At 42.0% G+C, this 12,841-nt stretch overlaps 1 long non-coding RNA gene across 1 annotated transcript; it reads left to right on the top strand.

Moving 5' to 3' along the window:
• Positions 1-1,313: 1,313 nt before the first annotated feature.
• Positions 1,314-11,702, top strand: LOC148223401 (uncharacterized). The gene is made up of 3 exons (XR_015804673.1): positions 1,314-1,400; positions 2,787-2,913; positions 10,690-11,702. It is a non-coding gene; the product is annotated as an uncharacterized LOC148223401 (long non-coding RNA).
• Positions 11,703-12,841: the final 1,139 nt, after the last annotated feature.

The raw sequence follows: 12,841 nt of genomic DNA, 5'->3' as shown, positions 1-12,841 counted from the left end.
AATCTTTATTCCCAAAATCAAGGGAGATCTCATTACTTATCTACCATTTCTGCCTATATTGTTCTATTCATAAGTCAAACCACCCAGTTCATCAGGCTGGCTTGTGGCTTATTGGTCACTGGCTTAAGACCTCCAGTACCCAGGGATGAATTGAGCATGTTTATCAGGATTAATTGTTCTGACTGCTGTCAGTCTGTCTCTAACATGTTACAGGATTGCAAAAAATGCAGAATGTATATTTTTTTGTATTCTAGCACCCTATACATATATAAATATATATATACATACTCCCAAGCTCACAAGAGCTTCTCCCAGATGGAAGCATACAAGGAGCAACACACAAAAATGTGGAGCAGCCTTGCAGAGTTCCTGCCTTGCACATCTGCAGCTCGAAGGACAAAATGAACTCTGAGCCTGTTTTTGGGTCTGCGCCTCCTGCTCTCCTGTACCTCCAGCCTGTGACAGGAATATCTGGGCACTGAGGGGGAACCTCAGAGCTCTCTAGAAATTGAAGCTTCCAAGTTGCGTAGTCACTTTAAAAAATCCTGGCAGGGAAGGAACCAGAAATGCAGAAACACATAAAAGCAGAAAAGGAATAGACACTATGAGATCTGGCTGCCGTACAGAAAGTGTCTGGTTCTGAACTGCAAGGTCCTTTTCTGTCAAGATCCTCTCCAAAACAGCTATAGTTAGGACAACTTTCTGGATTCTCAACAAAGTTATGCAGAACACTTTTAATCAGCTCCCTGATTACTTCAGTGTTTGTATGATTAAGCAAACCAAATTCATCTAAGACCCATGCTCTATCAATACAAAATATCTATCTTAAATGTATATTGTCTGCTGTACCACACTGAGTAGTTTGCAATCTTTCATATTCTTATTCAAAGAAAACCTTATAAGGGAAAGATGTCTTTTAGTAATATATAGTGGTAAAGTAACATATCCAAGGTCACCCAGCTTCATAGCTGGCCAGGAGCATTTTGAGCATCCAAGTTAGTGTTTTAATCAATAGTGTAGAGTAGTCTGTGCAAAAAAGTATATAGAGTCCTAAGCTGTGCAAAACCAGGCTTGCAAGATGTAATAATCTGCAAATGCTTCCAGTTGCTGTTCTCTGTCACCAGCAGGTAAAGCAGACGTAGAGTCCTCACGACTAACTTTCCACAAAATCTGTTTCAGGATAAAGAAAATGCAGCTTCTTGGAGCATCTGGAAGCTTACATTATGTGTTGCTGTAGTAATGCTCCTTTCCTATTCAAATTCACTCCTCTGCTGAGATCAACAGTGCAGTAATGGTCTTTTTGAATGCTAACCCTTTGCCTTTCCTTTTAGAAATAATCAGGTAGTCCTATGCCAGATGTACTGCACTTGTCATTGTATAAGGACATACTGAAGGAAAAGGTAAGCTACCTTCTTCACAAACATGGTATTTAGAAACTAGGGAATTTTAACAAGAGGAGGCAACACCCAATGATCACCAGCCACTTACTGGCTCATTCTACCCAGCCAGTCCTTTGAGGTGGTTTCCATTTCTAGGCAACACAAACCTGTATCTTGCTACAGAAGAGCAATCATGGACACTCCAAATCTCTATAGCTGCCTGGCACAGCCAGCATTCTTAGTCATCCTGCTTGCATAATGCATTTCTGTAGTGTTGTCATTGAGCACTGTAATAAATGGCAGAAACAGCCTCTGCTTTGCTGAGCTGCTCTGAGGGAAGAAGTCTCCCCAGGCCAGCATGGAGCCATGTGTAGCCAGATCCTCTGACTACAGGATTTCCACTATGACTTTGATCCTGTTGCAGGCAGTTCTATAACATCTTTTTCTTTTAATTATGTCCTGCCTGAGGTCTGTGTTTGGCTCTAAGGCCCTTTTACTGATGGCTGTCCCTGCTAAGGGGCATTATGCAGGCACAGTGCTCTTCTCCCTTCATGGTGTGCACTTCTCAGTGTGGTGACATGTCATGCTGGGCTCTGTGCTAATATGTGTACTGTCCTTGTGTAGTGCAGGTGGGAATATGGCACAAAAGATCCTACAAAATTTTGCATCATGCTGGTGAGAATAAACCTCATCATTCCCATTTAAGTTTGTATTTAAAAAAGTAAATTAACTTACAAATTTCCCTGGTGGGCAAATGTGTAAGTTAAAATACAGAGATTGGCTCAGAAAAGAAAATGGTACCTTCAAGAAATATGGGATAATTAGTAACTGGGAGCTTATAGAGCTCATATACCTTCTATCTAAAACATCCTAACCGTTTGTGTTCCTTCTCTCTATGGATAAGTTTAGCCTGGATCTCTCATGAACAACTCATATCAACAGGGAGCCTAGCATGGAGTGCTAAGAGAAGTATTTCTATCACTTAGTGGCACTGTGGTTACGCTGCCATGCACTTTGAAGTTGCTGTGTTAGCTGCAGGACGTATCGTGTCCTTTCCACTGCTTCTGAAAGACTGGCAGGCACTGGGACTCGTAAGGATTACATTATTAATGTTATTCTTGGATTTTTCTCTGTGGGATACCCAGTGTTCCCACTAATCCTGTCACTGGCAAAAAGCTGCAAATATAGGGCTTTTTTTCCCATGGAGACACCAGGAAGAAATGGCTGCTGCCAACGCAGGCCACCAACAAACTTGTCAGTCCTTGGTGCTGCTTGATCTCAGAACTTCCAGCCCCTGGGGGGCCATGGATGGGGTCAAGCCCCAGAAGACCATACCTTCTTCAAAGAAAAGGTTGTATTTACATGTTTCTGTTCACCACAAATATTTCTTTGTCACGTTGTCTGCAGGACACTGGTATATCTGCCCACTGTGAGAGTGTAATTTCTATGCTGAAGAGCAGGAGCTTTTTTGTCAATGATGAGAATGTCATGATGTGGTTTGGGACAGAATATAGCAGTGGAGGTGGATTATTAGGTAAGTAGATTATTACCACTTCGAAATGTGACCTGTACACCAAACCCAATTTCTAGACTGATAAAACTGCATTGGATATTTAATATCCTTAGGTGGTCATGACCTCTGTTGTGCATTTCATAGCTTATAAGGCTTTACTGCTGCCCAAATGTTCCTTACAGCTTTGGGTATTTGATGGTCACTGTAAGTTCAGACTCCACCTACAGCTCAGTCTTTCAGGCCATTTTCCACTGCGAATCCCATACAGCAAAGCACATCTTCAGCTTCAAGAAGATGAGTAAGAATTAGAGGATGTAGTATTACAGTGTTTTACTTAGGTCAATGGAATTGCTCATGTATGGTATGCAAGAACAAGTCTCCTGGGTTTCCACTCCATCATTGATTTCTTATTAGTTTTAGAGGTTATTTAGAAACTTATTTAGAGCCTTATTAGCATCTTTTTTGGAGCTTCTTCCTACAAACCATTTGCCTTGTGATCCTGCCTGTTGTTGAGAATGAAGTCTAGATAGCACAATCTAATATTTCAGAATATTTTATGTTTAAAAATCCAAGTTTGTTGTAAGGACATTTTTCTAAATTAAAATAAAAGATTAAAACACTGTCAGTCCCCCTTTATAACCGGGTATGTCCCTTTCAACATATTTCTTTCTACTTGTCAGCTAGAAAGTATAAAATATGGCAGGTTTTTCCATTTGACACACAGTAGGCTCTGAGTGACTTGTTATGGAAATTACATTTCCTTTAAGTTCAACTTTGGAGTAAAGAAAGACTAAGTAGCTATCTAAATGAATAAGGAAATTTGCAGGCTTGTGGGAAATACTATTCAATGAATAAGACCCTACTAGCAGAGACACTACAGTATGGTGCAGGGGCTGATTCAGAAATCTGACCAAAAAGTCAACCTGTGTCATGTATTTTTAATTGAAAAGCACCAAAGTTGGAGTACAGCAGGGAAAAAAAAGTCTCCTTTCAAAAAATAAAGTTTCAGATCCCACAGTCTAAGCACAATAAATTAAGCTGCCCTCTTTAGAAATGTACCTGAGTCTTTCATAAGGCTGTGTTACTAATAGGTTGTTGAGACAGGCTTTTTCTGAAAAATCTTTCATGAACCTGCTGCACAAGCCCTTTTCAAATAAGAAAGTCTGCTTCCCTGAGGACATAGGCATTAGACAGCACTGCAAAACTGCACATTTTGCTCAGCATTATCCAGAGCTCACCAACACATTCCTTCCCCCTTCATATTCGCCTGTTTAACACCCTTCCCAGGATGTACATGCTGACAGTGGGGGATAAAGGGAGACAGGCACAGGCACAGGCAGGGTACAGTGCATTCTCCAAATTTGCTATTGTTCCCACCAAAAGTTCACTCAATGTTTACTGTCAGATGGTGCTCTGTGTGTGAGGCTTTACCATGTAGAATGGACAAGGCTACCAGCCAGAGCAACTGGCAGAGATTTAGTACCATTTATCATAACTCATTGATGTCAATGGTGAGACTCTTTCTGACCTCAGTGGAGCCAAGATTTCAGTCCAGACAGTCTAAGTCTGATCAAAGCTATTCTACATGAGACAATGCCTGAATTATCAGCAGAAACTAGCTATGATTCCTTCTTGAACAGATGAAAGAAATAATGAAAATATTTGGATCAATGCCTACAAAGGCAAGGGTTTGGCCTTGCACCTACAGACTGGGAATTAATGAATTTCCACTCAATCCTGCTAAAATAATCACTGAGAGGCATTCAGTAGATTATTTAACCTCCATCTAATACAAGTTTTCCACCAATAAAGTGGGAATTGGAGAATCTGAGCACATAATTTACAGCTCTGAGAAAGAACAACAGGACTTGAACAAGGCCTGGTGTAGAGGAAGGGCTACATGGGATTTCTTCAAGCCATGTCTTTAGTCAGTACCATGCTGTCGAGATGCAACTTTTGCAGAAGATATATAAATACCTGAACATTTCAATTTGTAGAGAAGGCAGCTCTGCATATACCCAATAATGGAACAGAATTCAGGCATCATTATGTTAGCATCACTACCTAATCTGGTTTTCATTTAGCAGTTAATAAAAAGTCATGTTGGAAAGCTCCACTTTTGCTACCATGTTCTTTCAGACTCTTTTTGGTTCATTTTGCCAGCATAGTCTAAATGTTTGAGATTGTATATGCAGGAAGGAATTGCAGCTGAGAAAAATATTAAAAACACCTTGACAAGCCCTGATTTGTTTTTTTTTGCCACAGAGCTGTAAAAATAAAAAAGAGTAGAAGCTAAAGTTATGGCCTTAAACCTCAATTTCAGTCTTTATTAGCACACTAGGTACAGATTTTTGCAAGACAGTGGTCCATGGTCCACTGAAATGAAAGCTTCAATGGGGTTCAGCTGAAGCCCAAACTATGTATTTTCCATGCTTTGCAATGGATACCTAGAGCTCAACACCAGACAGCACTCTTGTCTTCCCAACTGGTTTTGTTTATCAAAAATGCCCTCCCCTTGATAGTTTAGGAATGTGCGAATCCCACAGTTGTTTTCCTTGTCATTTGTTTTTTGGTCTGAAATAGGTACTTAATCTGGTATAAAATAGACAGACTGGGTTGCTCCTTACTTACTGGTATAAATTTTCCATATCTCACTGAAGTCCAAGGCCTGTTTTGTCCTGCAGTTACAACAGTGTGATTTTACTGATATAAGTGGAGAGCTGCATCAGGATCACCAGTAGCCCTGCAACTGTGGAAAAGGGTTTCACACTGATCTAAATCAAATGCAGAGCCAGATTAACACCACTGACAACTAGGTTATACATGCATAATGGCACGCCCATCAGTCAGTCTCATCTATACCCTATACATAACAATACATCTCAGTCGATTATATTTCAGTAATACATTATTAAAATGCTTTCTATAGTGTATAAAGCAGGAATAAAAAAAGTATGTTGTGCAAGGGAATAAAACTTAGAGATTTTAATTAGCTGAATATTATCATGAACAGTCTTGATCCTAGAAAATTATGGAAAGATCCTTTTTTTTCCCTCAGAGCTTTAAGCCCTCCGTCTTACTCCTCTTTTGTCAACAGCAGTGAGTGAATACCCAGAAGTAGGTCAGGATTGCTAATATCCAAGGATACCATGTTTCTGTGGTTACCTTAGAGCTCCCTCCCTCCCTCTCTGGAACCAAAGCACAGCCCCCATCCCGTCACTCCGCACCAGTGCTGCATCACCCACCTCAGAACTGCTGCTCCTGAATTACACCCACGCTACCACAGAGTGTGCACCACAGCTCCAGGCTGCCATCCAAACCTGTGATGCCTGTGGACAGATCTGTGAGCTGCAGGGTGCCAGGGCCAGGTGCCACTCTGTGTCTGTCAGGCTGTCTGTCCTCTGCCATGCTGCATCAGCACCTTCCCCGGATGATGGACAGGAGGCAGCGCAAGAGCTGCCAGAGTTTGGTACCCTGGGATCCATGGCCCAGCTGCACCTGACGGGGTGCTGGATGGGAATAGCCAGACTGGCAAGCACAAGGACGCTCCATCACCCCACACCACCACCCAGAGCCAGTCAGAGAAATGCAGTGTGATTCTTCTGTGTCCCTGCAGCCCTGGTGCCCTCACGCATGACCGAAGGGGATGTTTGTCTTCCAGGCATTGCAGATAGGATGACATAAAATAGACTGGGGCTGTGGACATGGAAACAGAGAGGCAAAGCTTAAGGCGTAAACACAAAGCAAATCAAACTGTGGCAGCTGTGTACAAAATGGGCCAGCTCTGCTTTTGAAGGCGTGAGAAAGGAGCAAGCAGGCTGTGCTCAGAAAGACAGGCTTGTGAGATGTGACAACTTTAGTCCTGATTCATCATGGGGTAAATTTGCCAAAAGTGGGACTAGGCGATGGGCACTTGAGGGCTCTGCATTGATTCACATTTGGGCAGGCTTTGTACCAGGCTTTTGTTTGACTGGGATGTTCTTTCCCAGTTTTTTGACAGTACTCATGGAGTGGTAGAAGTAAGACAAGCAGCCTGGCAACTGTGGCTCATTTTCAGCACTCTTATGAAGTATTGTGTCTATTACACTTGCTGGCTCTAAATTTGGGACATATTTGCCCTTATTTGTTGTTGACATCAAGGTTCATGCCAACCAGCTCTCTTATCAGACTTTTCAGGGAGCACCCTCAGCAGTGGGGAGACATGGTGGGCCAAACAAACACGTTTGCAGGGTTTGGATTAGAGCTCCTGCTGGTGCTTACCTGCACTGCCCAGCAGCAGATGTTTTGGGACCATATGACTTGAAGCAACTGACTTACTGAATTCCGTCCTGATTGTAGACTTCATGTAATACTTGGTTAATCCAGAAGGGCCCAGACAGCATCTACTCTACACCAAGTGGTTCCCAGCACTACATCAGCCACTCTCTGACAGTACTTGCCAAGAACTGTGTGTCAATTTTAGGTACCTCCTGAGTGGCAGATTTAAGGAATATTCCACTTCGACAAATAAACACTTCTCTTCTGTCCACTTTTCCCTCTACTAAAATAACCTTTGTATCTGCCTTCCTGATGTTGTCAGCTCAAGAGAACACCCTTGGAGGTTAGTCTTGACTGAAACTGAGGCTGCAAGCACTTTAAATTCTAATTATAGTTATTCACCATGTGAAAGGAAGGATCTCCTGGATTTGGGCTAACTGCTCTGCAAATGTGTAGAGATCCATCAGCTTTCTATCTATGAACTGATAACAAAGCATGTAATCAGATAAAATGGGTGGAATACAAAGCTTTTAGCTCTGGTGGATACATAAGCTGTTCATGGAATTCTAGGCAACAAAACACCACCAAATTATAACACAAACCATCAACTCTCACCCAATATCATCTGCAGCAAATCAGAAATATTGTGTTTGACTGAACCTTTATGAAAGGACTTTATTTGTCATCTGACAGAGAGGTCAACTAAAATTTGATTCAGAAATAATTCCTTCTGTTAAAAAGATAATTATTTTTAGTTTTTCTTTTAAATTTTTCTGATCAGCTTCATCTTACAGTTATTGTTTCTTATTATGCTTTTCTCCACTAAATTAAAGGGTTCTTTAGTACCTGGAATTTTCTCACTGTGAAGTTACACACACCATAATCAGGACACTTCTCAATTTTCTTTTTGATAAGCATAACAGATTAAGTATTCCAAGTTTTTTAATGGGAAGTATTATATCAAATTATAATCCTATTTTCTCAAAATCTTTTTTGAACTCTTTTCTGAAACTTCATCATTTTTTCAATGTTCTGTTGAAAATATGGACACTCGAGCATTATCCAGGAACCCACTTGAAGTATCATCAATGCCATTTGCAAAGGAAAAATATGCACTTTATTATTCCTCTCTCTACTCATCCAAGAACGACATTCAGACCTCCTTTTATATTAAGGTCTGTTATCTAATGAGTTGCCAAGCCAATTCTTTATGAAGTTTTATGTATAAATTGTCCTGATACACGGATTTAAATGGATAGATAAATGACATACACCATTTGGCATCTCCAGCTCCCGAAAGTCCAGTAGTCAGTTCAAGAGCTCATTTTTCCATCCCTATGCCCATAACATACAGAAATGCAATTGTACATGCCTGTCTGTCTGTCCTCTCTCAGGTCATCCAGTCCACTTTCCCCACCATGCCCCAGAACATTCTGTATCTCTATTTTCCAAATCTGTACATACAATCTGTGGTGCTAATGCAGCTTTTCAGTTTGCATGGGTCTGGCATTACACACAGTCTCTGTGATTCAGCCAAGATTTCCAGAAAGGATGTTCAAGGCTGCCCATACACAGAGCGGGGGGTAATCCTCTGAGCCCAGGAGGACACGGTGAGCAGGGAAGGAGGCATCCTTCAGACAGGGAAATACTGGGCACAGGGCAAAAATGTGTAGCAGCAGCAGCAGCAGCAGAAAAAATGGGCAGGGGACAGGCAGACAGGGAGGATTTGCTGTGCTGGTTGCCTTTTTGTATAAACTTGTCTTTTTCCCCATCATCAACCTCTGTTCTTCAACTTGTCACTTACTGTATTACTTTTCCCTCCACCCTACTTTCCCCTACAATGTCCTTTCTCCTGCTGCCTTTTATTCCTAGTTGACTCATTCTGACTTAGACTCACCCTCCCCTGCCAAAGCTCTTCATGGAAACAGCATTTTTCCTGCAGTTTTCACACCCCTCTTTTGGGTCCTGTGTGTCACCCCCTTGTCCCTAGACCTCCTCCCTCAGGGGATTAGAATCTTTCTGGGGCAGAGACTACTTGGACCTGTGTTCACCCAGTCCCTTGTGCAACTGGGCCCCTGTTCTTGCTAATTTTATTTTAGCTGCTCTCCTAATAAATGTGACTAATCACAATAGCACTATGATGTCTAGTAGGAGAGACTGATGAAATAATTGTGTAGTGGGGATGAAGCAGCCAGGCTGATGGTGAAGCAGGCATTAGCTGTACCAACCTTACATAACATTGCAGGCTGGGTGAGAAGTACCCAGAAGGAACCCACTTCTTATCCTACCCCTTCCTCCCCCTTTATTATGAAAAAGAAAAAAAAAGTAGTTTTTCTTTTACTGCTGCCATATGCCTGGTTGCAGGTCCCTGGGCTGGCAGTGGGGCAGCAGGGACAGCTCACACTCTATGTCAGCTCAGGACTCACTCCAGCTCTGATCCCACACGGTTTGCTGGGCACAGAGTCAGTTGTCACTGTTAAAAAATTTGTTTTTTCCATCTTGCAATGGATGTGAAATTTAATTTGAGTTTCAATATATGGCTATGGGGGTGCTCTCTTCTCTTGTTAATACTTATAACCCTTGCCTGTACTGTTGGTTATGTTGCTTTAGATGCCTGATAACTGCTAACCACCTTTCTGAAAGTTTACAAAAGACCCATGAAAATGAGAATGGGGAGATGGACGGATGGAGGGACAGATGAGGGATGCCTCTTTTACAAGGAATGAGCACAGAAAGCTTGGATTAGGGTGAACAGCTGGTGAGGATTCAATAATCAACTGCTCTGAAAGAAAAGCCTGTTTTTTCTCATCTCATGGTATTAGAGAACAGGATACCAGAGCTGCCAACCTTACAATTGAAATCTGCCCACACAGAATTGCAAATTCCCCTTGGCTTGCATTTAAATGCTCCTGGCTCAATTATAACTCCGTACAGTGTTTAATACATACATGTGGTCTGCATATTATCCTGCAAACAGAGCACTGCACTACTTCTCTCAGCATGTCTCTGCCTTCATTTTAACACCAAAGGGAGGGATGGGGCAGGGGGAGAGAAAGGAGGACAGAGAGCTTATCCGGTTTACAGCTGCTGCTGAGAATATTGGTTTGACTTTCACTGCTGCTCAGGATTCATTTCCACGATAGGCAGGAGGTTGGGGTGGTGAGCGCTGGTTTAGCAGACTTAGGAGGTCATTGTTCAGGACAGCCCCGTGGGAGTAGCACTCCCCTCCAAGGAGGCAGCTTGCTGCTGGGAGCCATCCTGGTGAGCTGTGGCCTGAGGAAGGGCTTTGACACTTTCAGCTCTCAGTATCCAGATGGGAACAGCAGAGCTGGAGAAGTCTCCATATGGAAAATGAGGAGGCTTGTTGGCTGTTGATTTTCCCAGGTATTTTGGTGATGCTAAACATAGCAGGGTTACCAAGACTTTCTCTGACCCTATTGGCAGCAGCTGTAGCTACAGTGCAGGGCTTCCTTCCCTTCATCCCAGGCAGGCAGCCAGCCCTGGGAGGCCAACACAGAACCCCTGGCTTTGTTTCCACAGATCCGAGCCCTCTCCTCAAGCTGCACACCTGCCCAGGTGCCCGAGGTTCAGCTGTGATCTGGAGAGCAGACAGCCACCTGGCCGTGATGGTGACAGATGGGGCAGCAAACAGCTGCCAGGTGGGGCCATTTCTCTCTTCTTTCTGTCAGATGTGAATAAGAAGTTAACAGCTCAACACATCGCACTTGATCCCATCAGCCAGTCTGTTACCTTTTCAGAAAAGTGGAGGAAATATACTGGTTTTAATACCCTCTTTATTTTGAAAGATGGGGATAACAACAGTGACCAAAACTCTTGTTACTTCATAGTTTTGATCCATAACAGGATTCTGAATATTTGAGGGGAGAGTACCCAAAAGCTTGGGCTGCAGCCGACCCTATTAATAGCCACATCAAATTCCTGTTTATTCTGTGGCCTTTTTTTTTTAAGGGAAAACACAGCTCATCTCTGCTGCCCCAAATGCAAGAAGGGGCTGCATGAAAATGTGCCAGCCTGGGTCCCTCCTGTGCTTCTTGCAGAAAGGAAAGGAAGATATTAATGCAGATGATTTTGTTACATAAATACATGTTGTATCAGGGCCATTTTTAGCGTTTGTGGGGGTGTGAAGAACTTCTTCAAGCTGCGTATCTATTTCATAGGATTCAGCTGAACTGAGGAAAAGGACAGAGAGTTTTAAGGTAAACTATCAAGATACATTTATTTAAGCCCACACAATTCTGTACAGAGCTCCACATGACAGAAACAATATTTCACTAGCATGTCTCTGGCCTCAGTAGTGCTTTTTAATGCTTTGTAACTCAAAGACCTCTTAATATAATTGGATAAAATCCAAGAAAAATTGTCATCAAATTTCAAATATTGTGTCTGCCGTTTGTCTTCAGAGAGTTTCACTTTCTTTAAATTCCAAAGGGCTGCAATACTTAATTAAAATGAAATTTTTAAATCCAGAAATCTAATTTTTAATTTGATGACAAAGTAATTTAAAGTTCAAACAGATAATTTTCTTGTCAGGAAGGAGCCCATTTTTGAACAAAAAATAAAATCTGGGAGTAATTTCACAAATCAAGTTCATAAAATTCAGAACTCCTCTTGATTTCCAAGCAGTTTTCTATCATCCTTTCCACTTCAGCTCCATGTCCCATTCATCCCTGAGAGGTGCATGGGGCTCACTTCCCCCTTCCTGATGTGTTCAACCCTACAGAAGGCAGAGAGTGAACTGTGGCCCTCAGCACAGCTGTGCCAGCTGGGGACATCTTACACCCAGCCTAAAAATGGGCCCAGGTTTAGCTCTGGGTATAGGCTCAGGCTGGCTGGAGCTGGCGTGGGCAAAACCAGATTTTTCCCTCCTTCCACACTGGAAGTGTCCAGCTACCAAAGCAGCAAGGAAATCCTCTGAGGGACTTTGGTGCAAATGTTTCCAAAAAGAATTTTCTCATATGATCTCATATTATCACATTTTCCTTCTAGAATGCAGTTTTAGGGGTTTGTGTTTTACCCACAGGAAGGGGAAATTTTCATGAGATTAACTAATGTTACATTTTTTGTTTCTCATCTTCCAAAAGGATCTGGTTGCTTTTTAAAGGATTTTTTTTTTTTAAGGACATAAAAAGATAACATTTATACATCATCTGAGCTTGGTAATCTGGTTAATTTCCACACAGTGCCTACACTGTGCTTCTCAGAGCTCTGCAATGCTCATGGCAGATCCCAGACTGGCCACAGTTAGCCACAAGGTGCTCAAAAAGAGAAGAAGGTAAAGGAGGAGAAAAGTTACCCAAATAAGTCTAGTTTAATATATTGCACATCCATGGTAATGAATATCAATCTTATTAATAAAATCAGGCAGAGAGAGGAGCCCATATTTTGGGCACTTCACCATTTGGAACTCAGCTTTTCTGCTACAGTGGTCAAGTTTCTCAAACCAGAATTTTAAATTCATCCTGAATTTGCTGTCACCTGTGAATTATTGCTCTAAAAGATGAATTTAAAAGATGAATCACCACTCTGAACTGGTGGTTTAAGTTGAAAAGAAGTCTTGAATTAATTTCACTGGTTACAATAATTCTTTTTGGTGATATAATGACAAGGAAGATTCAAACCCCCACTGGGCCCCATATTTGCTCCTCAATGCTCCATTCACTCATTCTGTGGA

This window comes from Sturnus vulgaris, chromosome 6 (assembly GCF_052056855.1).
Source record: "Sturnus vulgaris isolate bStuVul1 chromosome 6, bStuVul1.hap1, whole genome shotgun sequence".
Lineage (NCBI taxonomy): Eukaryota > Metazoa > Chordata > Aves > Passeriformes > Sturnidae > Sturnus > Sturnus vulgaris.
The sequence above is the reverse complement of the archived record's forward strand: the minus strand, read 5'-3'. Positions and strand labels throughout refer to the sequence as shown.